The sequence below is a fragment of the Rhinolophus ferrumequinum genome, chromosome 4, assembly GCF_004115265.2.
Source record: "Rhinolophus ferrumequinum isolate MPI-CBG mRhiFer1 chromosome 4, mRhiFer1_v1.p, whole genome shotgun sequence".
Taxonomy (NCBI): Eukaryota; Metazoa; Chordata; class Mammalia; order Chiroptera; family Rhinolophidae; genus Rhinolophus; species Rhinolophus ferrumequinum.
Genome location: NC_046287.1, coordinates 70,320,605 through 70,335,717, shown reverse-complemented (window position 1 = coordinate 70,335,717; position 15,113 = coordinate 70,320,605). Strand labels below are relative to the sequence as shown.

Here is a 15,113-nt window from a genome sequence, read left to right as displayed (position 1 = left end):
GTTGTGTATTCAGAAGAAAATGTAAATATTAGTCTTAATGATATAAAAGTAGAGCTGTACGTCTCAGGTGGGGAATAGGTAGAAAAGGGGGTATGAATAGTGGAAGATAAGGTGGAGGTCAGACAGTGCGTAAAGCCAACTAAAAGTGATAGACAGAATTTAGAAGTATTATTTAAAAGTAAAAGGTATACAAAACAAAGCTGAAAATGTAAACCTCAGCTTTAAAATGAAATAGGGAGAAAGGTTATATAATAAGTAAACTAAATTCTTATTCTTTAGGGCTCATTATTATCCTCAAAAGTATATAAATCAAGAAATAGTGCTAATCACATTTTATTAAAAGTTGCAAAAGTCAATTCTTGTAAGGTCTATAAAGTCAATCACCAACTGAAATTGAAAATCAAAAAAAAAACCAAAAAAACAGAAAGTTAAAAACAGGATTGGGAATGGGGAATAATTTTATGAAGGTTATTTTAACACAATTGCTTTTGGTTTACTTGATTCACAATAGTAATACATATTTTGATAAAACTATTTTAAAAACAACCAGAGGCCTATGTTATTGAATTTCGTCTTTTAAAGTATACTTGACTTAGTGTTTCCCAAACCTGAGTTTGGAAACAGCTCACGGGATATCTATCACGTCTATTTAGGCCCAACTAAGTCCTCTGGGCCATGTGTGCACGGTTAACATGGTAATTGATCTCCCCCCTTGCTTTTTGGGTTGAATTCTGCCTCTACCATTCAGTATTTTAAATCAACTCTCTATGCCTCCAATTTTCCTTCACCTAAATGATTGAAATGATAATAACTTCAGTGCCCAAATTAAGCTAGTGTGTGTATGTGTTTGTTTAGAATGTTTTCCACACATCATAAAAACATGGTAAAGGTTAGCTTTTTATTCTTATTAATAAAGAAAATTAATATTGTCAATGTCCCAGACATGAGTGCCTGAGTGGATTGGAAGAACGATGTACAAATAGCAATGAAATTCAACAAGGATTTTTGAGTTGGGCTCCTCATTGGGCATCTTTAGGGTGGGTCAGAAGCCACTAACACCATCCCTACTGATCCTCATGGCCTCCTGTCTTTTGTGAGAGTGTTCTGCTGAGTAGCCGGAGCTTGTAACATCAGGGCAGTGTTTGGGGTGGTCCCCATCTGCCTCTTTTCCCTTTATTCTTAAAACTCCTTGGAAAGGTCAGGAAAGGAGGCATACATGTGGGACAAAAAAATGACTACATGGACCTTCCTAAGTCCTGACACGGAGGAAGGGGACAAAAATAAATAAATAAATAAATAAATAAATAAATAAATAAATAAATAAATAAATAAATAAATTGAAAAAAGCATGAGGATGATGGTTGGCATGGAGTGCAGACAAATCAGAAAGAACATTGACTTTAGGGCCCCTTGGTGCTAACGCTGAGTTTCAGCTTAGTGGGAAACTGGGGGACCCAGGTAGAAGTGTACGTAGGAGGATTTAGAAGATGTCATTTCAATATTTAACAATATTTGAACCCTGGAGTGCCTACTGGTTATCAACTTTGATACCAACATAATCCTAAGATAGCATTTAGGATATTACACATTTACCCTCAAATTATTTATCAATAGTCCCATATTCCCATTGTGTACTTTGCATTCGTAAGTGAAGGAAAGTTCTAGAGCTCTTCACAGCTTTTAAGATTCATGGAATTTTTAATTTTCTCTGATATATGTGTCACCTTGACTTGTCGCATAACAGTTGCGATAAAGCACTGTGTTCACAAAATTTGACAAATTAACTAGGTTTTTGTTTGTTTTTTTATTTGAGGTAGGTGGATACTCCACTTTATTTTCCTCTTTTTCTTGGTATCCTGGCTGCTATCCGTGGACTGTTAATTGTATTTTTAAGCAATGGGAGAAAGTGCTCCCTGAAAAATCTGTTTTTCTTCTTTTCAATTAACTGCCTTCTAGCCATCATCTCTGCTAACTTACTCATTTTTTTTTTGTCACTCTTTCCCCCTCTGTGTTTGTATGAGTGTATGTGTGCATGACATATGCATGGTATGTGTGTATGTATACATGGATGAATACATATGTCTCACTCTGACTCTTTTTCCATTTTTTTCTCTATCTCAACATATATACGTAGCTTTGAGTTTATTCTTCATATACTCTTGATTGATCTATATTTTCCAATTATATCAGAAAATGAATCAGTTTTGCCATAGATTTATGTACCACATGCTTCCAGAAGATCCTAGATAATAAATAATATAATTTTGAGGTCATAATTGCAGAATTCTGGCATATTTTTGTAAGGGTTTGAAGCATAATACTTCAGATAAAAGAATGAGGGTGCCTGTAACAAATCACCCTGGCTTTAACCTGATGTAGGTACACAGTGGCTCCATCTTGTTAATCAAATACATGTTAAATTAGGGAGTATTTTAGCTGATTAAAATCCATCTGCCCTATGTGTTCAGTCACATTTTTGCTTCCCATATACCCATAGACACACACAGAACCAGAGGCAAACATACATACATATGCACACACTCTCAAATTCCTGCTAGGTCCTTACCGCTTTACCAGAACATTGCATATTAACTTTATAGTTGCTTTACTCCTTCCTGTGATACTTCTAAAATAAAGAAATACAAAAATATCAAAGGCAAATGTAACTTAGAATTACACTTGCTTGGAGGAGAAAATTGTGCCTAGTGTAGCATGCAATTTAGGAGAAAGGGACAGATCCGTAACCCCATATATACCTTAAAGCTTTGCTGGAATCATTTGACAGATAACACTACAAAGGAGCACTGACTCCAGGGTGCTTCATATAAATTAGTTAACGGTGCTGACAAGACTTCAAAGTTGTATGTGACAAGAGATTTGTGTGAAGTTTTTTTTCTAGAATTTTTAAATTTGTGACACAAAAATTTTCTATTTAAGCAATCTTCATAGGAATTAAAATGGGTTCTTTCTGGTTTTATACTTTATAAACAATGCATTTTGTACATGGGCTTCTCTTTCAGGGAGACAGAAGTGGATGGATTTATTTAGACAGTAACGTGTCTATACACCTGAGGCAAAATCATTTATGACTAAAATTATTCATTGATAGAGTATTGCTCAGGATATATACATTTATCTTATCTAGAAAATAGCAGGAGTTTACCTGATACATTTAAATGCTCCCAGAGTTCAGGAGGATAGAAGTAAAATTCAAATGGTTCCCTGAACACCAACACCCCTTATTGTCCCATCACCATGATGAGCAATCATATGTTTAAAATTTGTAACTTTTTATTCTTGATATTACCTGACTGGCTCAGTAATATTTTACTTAAATTTTAATTTGAATATACTTATTTGACGTCATCATACCCTCTCTGTATCACTGAATATATGGGAGTTTTACACCTTAGCTTACATATGAATACTTGAAAACTTTATTTTCATTTTGTATTCTCTAATATTGTCAATGATATCACTTAATGCAATTATCTTTAGAGACTGAGTAAACAAATAAAGATAGAAATCCTTGTACTCAGAAGACTCTTAAATTTGGTACTTTCAAGCTGAATCAATCAACTACAATTTGTACTTTCATTTGTATTCCAAGTAGTGTATCAATTTAGAAAACAAAGTGCATGTGTAAGGCATTTGAGTTTATAAAGTGCAAAACTTTACACGTACAGAATATGTTCATGTTAAATCAAAAGCTATTAGATAGACTTAGACCTCTCTTTTTGCCTGTGAGAGAAAATAGCTAAATAAATGAGGAGAAAAGATTTTTTTTCCAGGCAGTAGAAATTAAAACTGGCAATCTGAAAGAATAATGAATCACAACCATGCATCCAACCTGTGCCCTAGTGTTTGCTTGAAAACCAAGAGTATCACTTCTTTGTCTGGGTGATTGGATAGATAGCCAAGTTCCAATGCTTGTTTGACAAAAGAAGAAAGGATTTTCTGAAGAGCTGTCTTTTAAATTAAACACCATGTTTCTGGGTTGAAATCAATATTTTCTGGTTTGCTTTTATTAGTGTTCTACATCCTTGTTCTTTTCTGTTAAATTGACACACTGTGAAGGGGTCAGCTTTGGAATCAAGTTTTCTATTATGTAGGACCATTGTTCCTCCCTCCTGTCCAAATCCCAAGAACGTGGTAACACTCAGCCCACAGGTTGGTGCTCCTTAGTCTGAATAGCACTTAAAGATGTGTGATCAGATCAGACTCTGATGAAAGTGTTGTGCAATCATTTAATTTTCTCTGGGTGGCATTTCAAGTCCACAGACTTACGTAAAGCACTCAACTTGCTCAAATAGTTTTCTAGCTGTTTTCTTAAACTTACTGAGAATAAAGATCTTAGAGACACTAAAGAGTAGTACCACTCTGTGTTCTCTCACAAAGTCCAGGTAAAAACTGATTGCAGGTTTTGTATGGTATAAATAATGAACTGAGCCTTACTGACAGTCCTTATTTTTCCAAGTTCTCATTTAAATGTTCCCTGCTTTTGTTAAAGGAAAACTTGAAAATACAATTGTATAAAATAAGTGGGAAAAAGTCTTAAAAGAGGCGAGCTCCTTTAAAAACAAACAAAAATAAATCGGTCATGTTGAATCAATCAGCATCTCTGTGAAGCAGTTTTAAAAATTTTCCATTAATGTTTAATTTTTTCATATAGCTGTGGGCCTTAGATCCACCAAATATCTCAAAGACAGCATTTACCTTGCCATTATGTGAATGAATAGTCTGATTTCTTGAATACCCTCATGAAGTTTAAAAAGTACATTACTTATATAATATGGTCTACTAGAATTGCTTGCAGTTACTTTGTTTCTTGCTGGCTATCAGCTAGGAGCTGATATTTAATCCTAGAGGCTTCCCATTTTCCTTGTCCTGCCTTTCCAAGTGTCCTGCCTCCAGGAAACTGGGTTGAGTACCTCTCTCTCATGATTCAAATTTCTCCAATTTCCCTTTTTGTTGCATCTCTTTTATTTCCTTTTCTGCCAACAGTTGGAAAAAAGTTACCAGCTTGTAATAGCTCGTATGATGATATTGACTTATTACATTACCCAGCTACCTGGATAATTCAGGATAATCTCCCTATTTTAAGGTTAATTAACTAGTAACCCTAATTATATCTGAAAAATCCATTTGTCATGCAGCAAATTCAAAGTATCTAAGATTTAGGGAGTGAACATCCTCGGTAGGGTTATCATTAATCTGTGTGCCATACTTTGCAAATTATTGAATCTCTCTAATCCTATGTTGTCATTTTTTTCTTATTTAAAGGAACATTAGAGGAAATATTTATCACATCGGATTTTGGTGAAAGTAAAAGATATATACAAAAATTACTTCGGAACAATTCTGGCACAAATTTGGTATTTGATAACAACACCATATAGTAATTTTTAAATACCATTACTCTCCTCTGTATGTGTTTGCTTTTTTTAAGTTCAATACTTGTGAACGGAAAATAAAATACATTGCACAATGGATGAAGGAAGGAAACAAAATAAGAGAGTTGAAAATACATGAAGTAGAAATTGTATATTCAGTATTAGAAATAGAAATTCATACATTTTACTAGATATTTAGAGATACGGAAGAATTCCTGAGAAAATATAAAAATAGATAAAAATTAGAAAATGGATATGTTATACTAGTAATATTTCCAAAAAAACAGTAGCTCAAAAAATATAAATTTTGTTTTTCTGTCACATAGCAGTGCAGACATAGGCAGACTCTGTGAGGTATCCAGTGATACAGGTTTCTTAAAACCTGCAAATCTGCAACCCTTTAGGGCAGGTTGTTGCCATTCTCTCTGAACTTGAGGTTGTCATATATTATTATCTCTGCATTTCATCATGGGAGAAGTGAGAAAAAGAGGAAGCAGAGGGAAAAGACTTTTCATATATCACAGCTCATTACTTATATATAATATTGGCCAAAATTTATTCATGTGCTTATGTGTAAGGGTAGCAGAGAAATGCTAGCTCTAACTGGTGGCTATGTTCTTTGTTAAAACTTGAGGTAGGGACTTCTGTTAATAAAAGAAGAGTGAATTAAGAGAGAAAATAAACCAATTTTGCCACAGGAAGTGATTTAATAATATAGAATCCCAATAAGTAACTTCAAAGGGAGTGAAAGAAAAATGCCTAGTTTTAATATATTACAAATTAGACAATATCAGCCTTTCAAAATGGCCCTTAAATTTGCATTCTTCTTCAATCTACAGCAATCTCCCTTATTTTACCTATTGCAGAAGACTCCTACACATTTATTTCTGACATGCCTATTTTCTGAAAGCTGTTGCTATCATGTCATTCAAGAAATGAGGACAATATCTTCACTATCTACTGTCATCTTCATCCAACCTCATTTCCAGTATCAAGATTCTCAAAAAGTTTAATATGGCATTTTTCTTATTTCTTTTCAACATACACACTCTAGTTTGATCAGTCAACTCACCCAATTTCCCATCCCTTCCTTATGTTGAATGCTTGAAGTCAAGAACTGAGTTCTAGGGAGTTAAAGTGGAAAAAAATGCCCTTAGGCAATTCAGAATGTCTAGAACTGAATGAAAGTAGTCAAGTCAAAATCAATAGAGGAATTTTGACATTGAAATACCAAGGAAAAGGCAAACAAACATCAAGTCCAGAAGATTAATGGCTGAGGTGAATTTGGAGATTGAGACAATATTTCAGAGCTCTATGGAGAAAAAGTCTGTGTGAAACAAAGTAAAAAAAAAGTGTATTGTATTGTATTGTATTGTATTGTATTGTATTGTATTGTATTGTATTGTATTGTATTGTATTAAGGGTAGATAACAACATTGAGTATTTGAATCTCCATTTATGGGTCAAAGGCCTATAATTATATATTCAGAAGGACAACCCAACAGGCTGAGGGCAGGTAATAGATACTTCTTTCTTTCTTTCCTTCCTCCCTTCCTTCTTTCTTTCTTTCGTTCCTTCCCTCCTTCCTCCCTTTCTTCCTGGAAGGCAGGCAGCCTAGAGCAAAGAAAGATCAGGGGAAGCAGGAGGCAGCATGTGGAAGGTGAAAAGATAGGCCTGTGGCATCTGAGCTTGGGAAGGAGGCATGTCACGGGCAAGGGCTCAACTGAGGAAGGCATCAGAGAGGGGTGGATGCCTATCAGGTTGATAAAATGAGTTACATGTGGAGGATTAAGCAAATACAGAAAGATTCCATGGAACATTTACCCAGTTTCCCACAATGGTACCATCTTGCAAACTATAGTATAATATCTGTCATAACCAGGATGCTGACACTGACATAGTCAAGGTACACAATAGTTCCATCAACCACACGGATCTCTTGTTCCCTTTTGAAATCACATTCACATTCACTTTAACTCCTGGCATGTTAAAAATGTCGTATATATATGTGTATATATATATATATATATATATATATATATATATATATATATATATATATATAAAACAATTCAGTAGTGACCTTCTGGGATTATTTTTTAACTCAGCATAATTCCCTGGAGATTCTTTTTAAGTTTTGTATATAATTAATTTTGCATTTCCCTGATCCTAGTGATGTTGATCATCTTTTCATGTATTTATTTTTCATCCATCTATCCACTTCACTAAAATGTCTATACATAATCTCATTTTATACATATTGCTCATTTTCTAATTGGATTGTTTACAAGTTTTACTGTTGTTTTGAGACTTCTTTTTATATTCCTGATACTAGCTCTATGTTGGATATATGGTTTGCAAATGTTTTCTCAGTCTCTGTAGGTTGTCTCTTGATCCTAACTGGGTCTTTAATGGAACAAATTTTTAAATTTTGATGAGGTGCCATCAGTTTTTTAATTTTTTTTTTTCGTTTTATGCATCATGCTGTTGATAACAAATCTAAGAATACTTGGCAAAACCGCATATGCCAAAGTTTTTGTCTCTTTTTTTTTAGTTTTACATTTAAATCTATAATACATTTTGAATTATTTTATCAAAAAGATGTGAATTTTAGGTCAGTGTGTGTGTGTGTGTGTGTGTGTGTGTGTGTTTGTGTGTGTTGTGAATATTTAATTGCCCCAAGGCATTGCCTTCCTTTATTGAATTCCTGTTGCACTTTGTCAAAAATCACTTAGGTATATTTGTTTCTATTTATAAATTATCTATTAGCTTTCACTGATTGGGATGACTAGTAGTATTTTGATTACTATAGCTATAAAGTAGGCCTTAATATTAGGTAATGTATGTCCTCCAGTCTTATTCTTCATTTTCAACATTTTTTTTATTTGTTTGTTTTGTTTTGTTTTTGTTTGTTTCCTTCTAAAGCCTTTGCATTTACATATAAATTTCAGAACATGTATTTCTATGTCTAAAACAAAGCTTGCTTAGATTGTGATAAGAATTGCATTAAACGGACACATAAATTTTAGAGAATTGACATCTTTACTATATAGTCTTCCAGTCATAAAAATGTTATGTCTCTCCATTTATTTAGGTTTTCAGTGATGTCTTTTCATGAAAATTTTGTCAAATTTTAGCATACATATTCTGTACATGTTAACTTTTAAATTTTCTTTAAAGTAGTTATAATTGGTATAGTGTCTTTAATTTTTGGTTCTTTATGTTCATTGTTAATATATAACATTTGATTGATCTTTTTTCATGTATCAATCTTATATCCTTGTATCATATGACTTTACTGAGCTCAGTAGTTGTAGAAAATTTTTGCAGATTTGGGAAACTGTCTATATAGATAATTATGTTCATACACAAATAGAAATAAATTATTTCTCCCTTTTTAATTTTTATTCCTTTTATTTCTTTTTCTTGTCTTATTATAGTGGCTATAAATTCCAGTACTATTTGAATAAGGACAGTGCAGTGAAGAAAAAAGATGTTTCTCAAACAAATATTTTGAAAAAAAAAATAAGATGCCCAGATTCTACAAGGTTCTGGCCAGTCTATTCCAAGATTAAAGGTTATATATGTCGTTTTCTTGTAAATAATATTTAACATTACTTATATGTGTTTTCTGATTGGATAGGCATATTGAAAACTCTCAAAAGTCATGAACATTCCACAGAACATAAGAAATCTATAATTAAATATATTGCTCTTGAATTAAATAAAAATTCAGACAAGAAAAAGTACGAATTATTATTTCAAAGTAATATAAATTGTTGTACCTCCTAAAGGTCATGATGAAAAGTGGCATTATTTAAATAACAAAAATGTCATTAGCTAAAACCATTTTTAAAATAACAGAAAAAAACAGAAGAAACTGTACAAAATGAAGTTCTATGTCTAACAAATTAATGATATCCCAACACTCTTTCATTATTGTAGATTTGATCCCCAATTTGAAAATTAATGACTATTTAGCAATTATTTTTGAGTTACTGTAATGATAAAAAAAATACTAAGAGAAATATTTAACTTTGGTTCATAAAAACTACTATCTAGGGCAGCCGGATGGCTCAGTTGGTTAGAGCGCGAGCTCTTAACAACAAGGTTGCTGATTCAATTCTCCTATGGGATGGTGGGCTGTGCCCCCTGCAATTAAAGATTGAAAACCGTGAATGGACTTGGAGCTTAGCTGCGCCCTCCACAGATTGATTGAAGGACGACTTGGAGCTGATGGGCCCTGGAGAAACACACCGTTCTCCAGTATTCCCCAATACAAATTAAACACACACACACACACACACACACACACACACACAAAACTAGCTATCAGATTTATTCAACAAAGTTCTGGAGGATGATAACCTGTCACTGAATAAAAACATGTTCAATTACATATCAATTTAGTTGTTTTGAAGGGTCAGATGGGGAAGGAGGAGTAGGGTTTGGAGAGGAACAGGATGGGCAGTAATTACTGGAGGGATTCAAGGTTTAGAGACTAAAAACATTGCCTCTGGCATTACAACTCTTGTTTTCTGGAAGAGTAATCATGGGCAATTTAATTAATAGGTTTCAAAGTCACCAGTTCTTCATCTATAAACCAAGGATTATAAGGATAATAAATAATAACACTTTGTTGGATTTTCATTGAATTAATGTGAGCTGATCCATGTTAAGCATATCTGACACTTAGTAAGTGGTCAATAAATGTAAGAAATGTTTATTGTTATAACAGGCATAAAGGTATTACTTTAGTATTATGTATTAATGAAATGACACTCTTCTTTTTGTAGCACTTACTGTAAAGAACTTCTAAATTTAATTATTCTATCACTCATACACACATAACTATGCAAGATAATGTTGAACATATAAGTGATACTGAATAATACTAAATCCAATGTAATAAAAGCAATTCAGTAGGTCTTTCAGGAGTATTTAAGTGAAAAATGATGTGAGATCACAAAAAGGAAAAGTAAAACTAAAAAAAAATATAGAAACTATATTATACATTAAATTTTAGAAGGAAAATATAAAGCATCACAATTAATCAAAACAATGGAATTAATACCATATTGGCATAACTTTTGCCATTAACAAACTACAGTTATTTAGATTAATTTATTTGGTACTTTATCTCAGTACTTAAGAAGATGTGTATTATCATCTTCATTTTTCAAACTGAGTCTCAGGCTGTTATGCACAAAATTCCAGCTGTCAGGAATTCCAGTAGGACAGGAAGTAGATCTGTAGCTTCTCACTGTGGTCCATTCTTATTTCTTTTTTATCTGTGCCGATATATGCATGTGTATATAATACATTCAGATCCTGAATAAGAATTTCCATAACAAGAAGTAGAGCTTCTAAGATCTGATTTATTTAGTAGCTAGGTCATTATTTCAGGCAGATTTATTAGGCTAGAAAAGTTAGAGGTGGAGAAGAATGAGAATACTTAAATGCCATTTATATGACTTTCTCAGCTAAATCATAGACAGCTTCTGGAGTAACCTCTTTGTCTTCATGTAGCCATGTAAATTGAAAGTTTAGGATATACCAAATAATGTCAAGGGAAAAGATTGAGACAAATGATTGATGTTATAACCACTTTGGAAAAACAATAAAATCTTGGTCTTCAATTTAAAAGGCCTATTGAAATTTGAGAAAGAACAAATTTTAGTTTTAAGTCCACTGCATATTCATTCATCAGGCTGACCTTTGTCTTCAAACGGAACTTGCTAGAGTATGTCAAAATAAATTTTATTTCTGATTTCACCTGTGGAGTTTTCTGTGAGTGTGCTTTGCATAAGGAGATAAAATGTCCATGTTCTTACAAATGATAAGCAAGGCAATCTTTATTTCACTATAAAAGTGAGGAGGGAAGAAGGGAGAGAGGGAAGAAGACAGGAAAAAGATACAGATTTGTCTACATTTTCCAGTTACTAACTAGCTGTATTAATTTTCTGTTGCTACTATAATAATTACCACAAACTTAGTGGCTTAAGATAAGAAAAATTTATTATCTACAGTTCTAGAGGTTGGAAGTCTGAAAAGTTTTTCATTGGGCTGCAATCAAGGTGTTTGTTAGGCTGTGCTCTTTTCTGGGAAAATCCATTTTCTTGCCGTTTCCAGATTCTAGAAGCCCTTCACATTCCTCAGCTCCTGTCCCCTTCCTTCATCTTCAAAGCCAGCAACAGCAGGCCAAGTCTCTCCTGAGCTGCCATGTCTCTGATTCTCCCTCTTCTGCCTCCCTCTTTCATTTGTAATAATGATTGTGATCATTTTGGACCCTCCTAGATAATCCAGGACAATTTCCCCATATTAAAGTAATCAATGTAACGATCTAAACTCCATTTGTCATCTAAATTCTCCTTTGTTTTTAAGTTAAAATAGTCACAAAGATTTCAGGGATTAGGATGTGGATTTTTTTTGGGGGGGGTGTTGGGGAGGAGATAATTTTTCCGCCCCCACACTAACTGATAACTAATTGATCTGTTTAATAAAACAATATTTTTACTTACTAAATTGAGAGTTCCTGGAAGATAGGAACAATAGTTATGGGTTTCCTTCTTTATTGAATTCAGTATTGATAGTGAAAAAAAAAAAGAACTGTACTAGGAATGAGCATATTTGTACTCAGGCCATAATTAGATTATACTTTTTCTAACCCTGGGTCATCTAAATGCTGTATACTTTCGGACAAGTCATTTGTCCCCTCTGTACCTTCATTTGCTCAACTTTAAAATGGGTATATATGTGCATACCCATTTTGTGTACACACACACACACACACACACACGGAGCCAAAAAAATGTATACACATTTTAAGAAGGGAAACTGTATTAAAATTGTAATACTCAATATATACCAAAAACAAAAGATGAATACAAGTCACGTTTGACTTCTGCAATTACAAGAGGTGCTCAAAGTGGTTATCATCAGCGTCCAGACACTTCTGATTATGGCGAACTACTGCTTGATCACGGTCAACTAACAATGTTGACCAAAGTGTCCACTTGTATACATTTTGTTGGCACTCCCGGTACATACATTTTATATGTATATATGTATAAATATTTATATATATATATATATGTGTATGTATACACACACACATATACATATGTATATAAAATTTCTCACAAAGTTTTATTGTGAGAATTATATTATTTGACATTATTTTTCAGTTCTTAACACATGACTGAAGGAGTTTAAGCGTTCATTCAGTGTCAGCCATGATCATCATTATCTCTGAGAGGAGCAGGAGGAGGAAGAAGAGGAGGAGGACAAGTGTTAACAATTTCATGCTCTGTTAGTTTCTGATTTCTTCCAGAGGTTAATCTAAGGATCGATTATGTGTAGGCGGACACTACACAAATAACTTGAGATAGGTGCAGAGTATTTTTCTCTTCAAAATGTGACCCACCTCCCCCCCACACACACAAAAAAGAAGCTTTCCAAAATGCTTCTCCTAATTGTTCAACTGAAAGGCATTCACAGCATGAGGCTGGTGAATGTATTCATCACCTCTTTGCCCCACTGGTTGAAGGTTGTCTCAGGAGTGTGAACTCCCTGGAGAAGTATTTTGGGGGTGACCCTTGGGTGCTGCTTGTGCTGAGAATGCTTCCTGGGGCTCTGAAAAGCAGAGGGAAGCTCAGCACATGGTTGACGTGGGACGCAGTGAATGTGAGTCTGAGGTGCCCTGGAGCTGTCCACATGTATGGCTGAAATCAGATGTGAGCCAAGGAAATGTTCCATTTCATTCAGAAAATAAAATATGTAGATTTTGATCATGGTCTGGAATAAACTATTAATCTTATGTGATATGCATAGAAAACTGGGAAGGAAGATGTTTAAGGATAATTTATATTTACAATATAAGTGTTGCCTGTCTCTCTATATCAATTATGATGCTCATTTATACAACCTGTTTCTTGTTTACCCTGCAAGCCTTTTAACATCACTCTTTTTCCCACATACAAATACAAAACCCATACAAAATTGGTAAATAACTTGTTTCATTGAATGGCCTCTTTTAACTTTATGACTGAAAAATCTAATGAAGTATTGGTTGGTAATTATTAATTATTATCCTGCCTGTTTCAGTCTATTAAAAAAATGGATCAGAATAGCCTTTCAGCAGCCAGTCTATTTATTCCTCACTCCTTTATTTCATAACAGACAAAATAAATATCAAGGAATCTCAGCTTTAAAATTATCTTAAATTTTAGTGATTCTACTGTCCAACCAAGTTTGAATCTTCTCTATTTTATCTTTGTAATGTGGTCACTCATTCTCCCTTTCAACGCTTGGTGCCAGAAATCTCATAACCTCTCAATTCATTTTCTTGCCTTTTCCAGATTCTAAGGGCCCTTAGCATTCCTCAGCTCCTTTCGAAGAGCATAATGCTTATGGGAAGAATTATATAATATTAACTTTAAAAGTCATTTTATCTCTAAAGGAGATAAAATACGTTTATTCAAGATGACATCTCATTGAGATATTGCTGCCTTTTAAAAAGAATTGTGTACATTTTGTTGAGGTAGCTGGCTCACTTTTTAGCAAAAATACCTTTAAAAGCTCTTCTATGTATTAAAGTAGAAAACATTAAGATGAGATAATGTTTCCTGAATGTTTCTGCATATTAAGCAATAAGTTTGAATTTCTAATGGGAGTGAAGGAGAAAGAAAAGGGCCTAAAAACAAGGGAGAGAAAGAGAAGGTGAGTACAACTTAAAAAGAAGGCTGCCACGTGGAATTTTGACCACTGAAGATTTGATGAGACTCTTTAAGAACATAGATATTTATGCATATCTTATGGATACTTAATATTAATATTTAATTCATGACAATCTGTAGTGTTCTGTAATATTTTAAATGGGTAAATATTCCATTTTGTTGAGTCACTATATATATTATATTACAATTATATATATATTAGGACTAGAAACATTTACTGTCAATGGCAGCAATTATAAAATATCTTATGCTGTCATTTTTGGTGTGAAATATCCATATTTGAATTACAGTATACAGATTTGCTTAAAATACTAAGTGGTACTTTGAATAGAAGTCTAAGATATATCAAGTCTAAGAAAACTTAGGTCAATTAGAAACATTTCAGACATGAAAATTCCTACATAGCAAGCACAGTAGTTTATTAATTAATTGTCTATTGTGGGACATTTGGGTTATAGCTAATAAATCTGAATAGGATTGTCATCAACTTCCTTGTAGGTACATCTTTTGCACCTAAATAACTATCTCTTTAGGATAAATTCCAAGGAATTTATCCTAAATGGAATTGCTCGTTCAAAGCATATGGACTGCAGAAGATATTCATTGTTTTTCCTAATCACTAGAAAGAAAATGAAAATTCCCATACCCCTGAACCACTACAGATCACTGAGTCTCTTAAAGTGACTATACATACCTATAATGCTAAGCAATCGTGAAGTACACAATAATATATTATATATCTATAGATATGGATGATATAGATAGGACCCATAATCTCTTTTTTTAAATCTTACACAGTTATATGAGGAAGAGAGAACACATAGGTTTTAATTCCACATATAAGAAAATTAAGATTTCAAATAATTAAATGACTTATCCGATATCCTATGGCTAGTAAGACAACAAATAACCTGGGACTCGTTTTCTATTATATGTGTGTTCTCTCTAATGCTACTTTAACAGAAAAACTACTTAATTGCTG

The 15,113-nt window shown here is 33.3% G+C and overlaps 1 protein-coding gene across 1 annotated transcript in view; it reads left to right on the top strand.

Annotated features, from left to right (window-relative positions):
• SGCZ (sarcoglycan zeta) overlaps positions 1 to 15,113 on the top strand; it is a 797,227-nt gene that overhangs the window by 756,745 nt on the left and 25,369 nt on the right. The gene's annotated exons all lie outside the window — the stretch shown is intronic.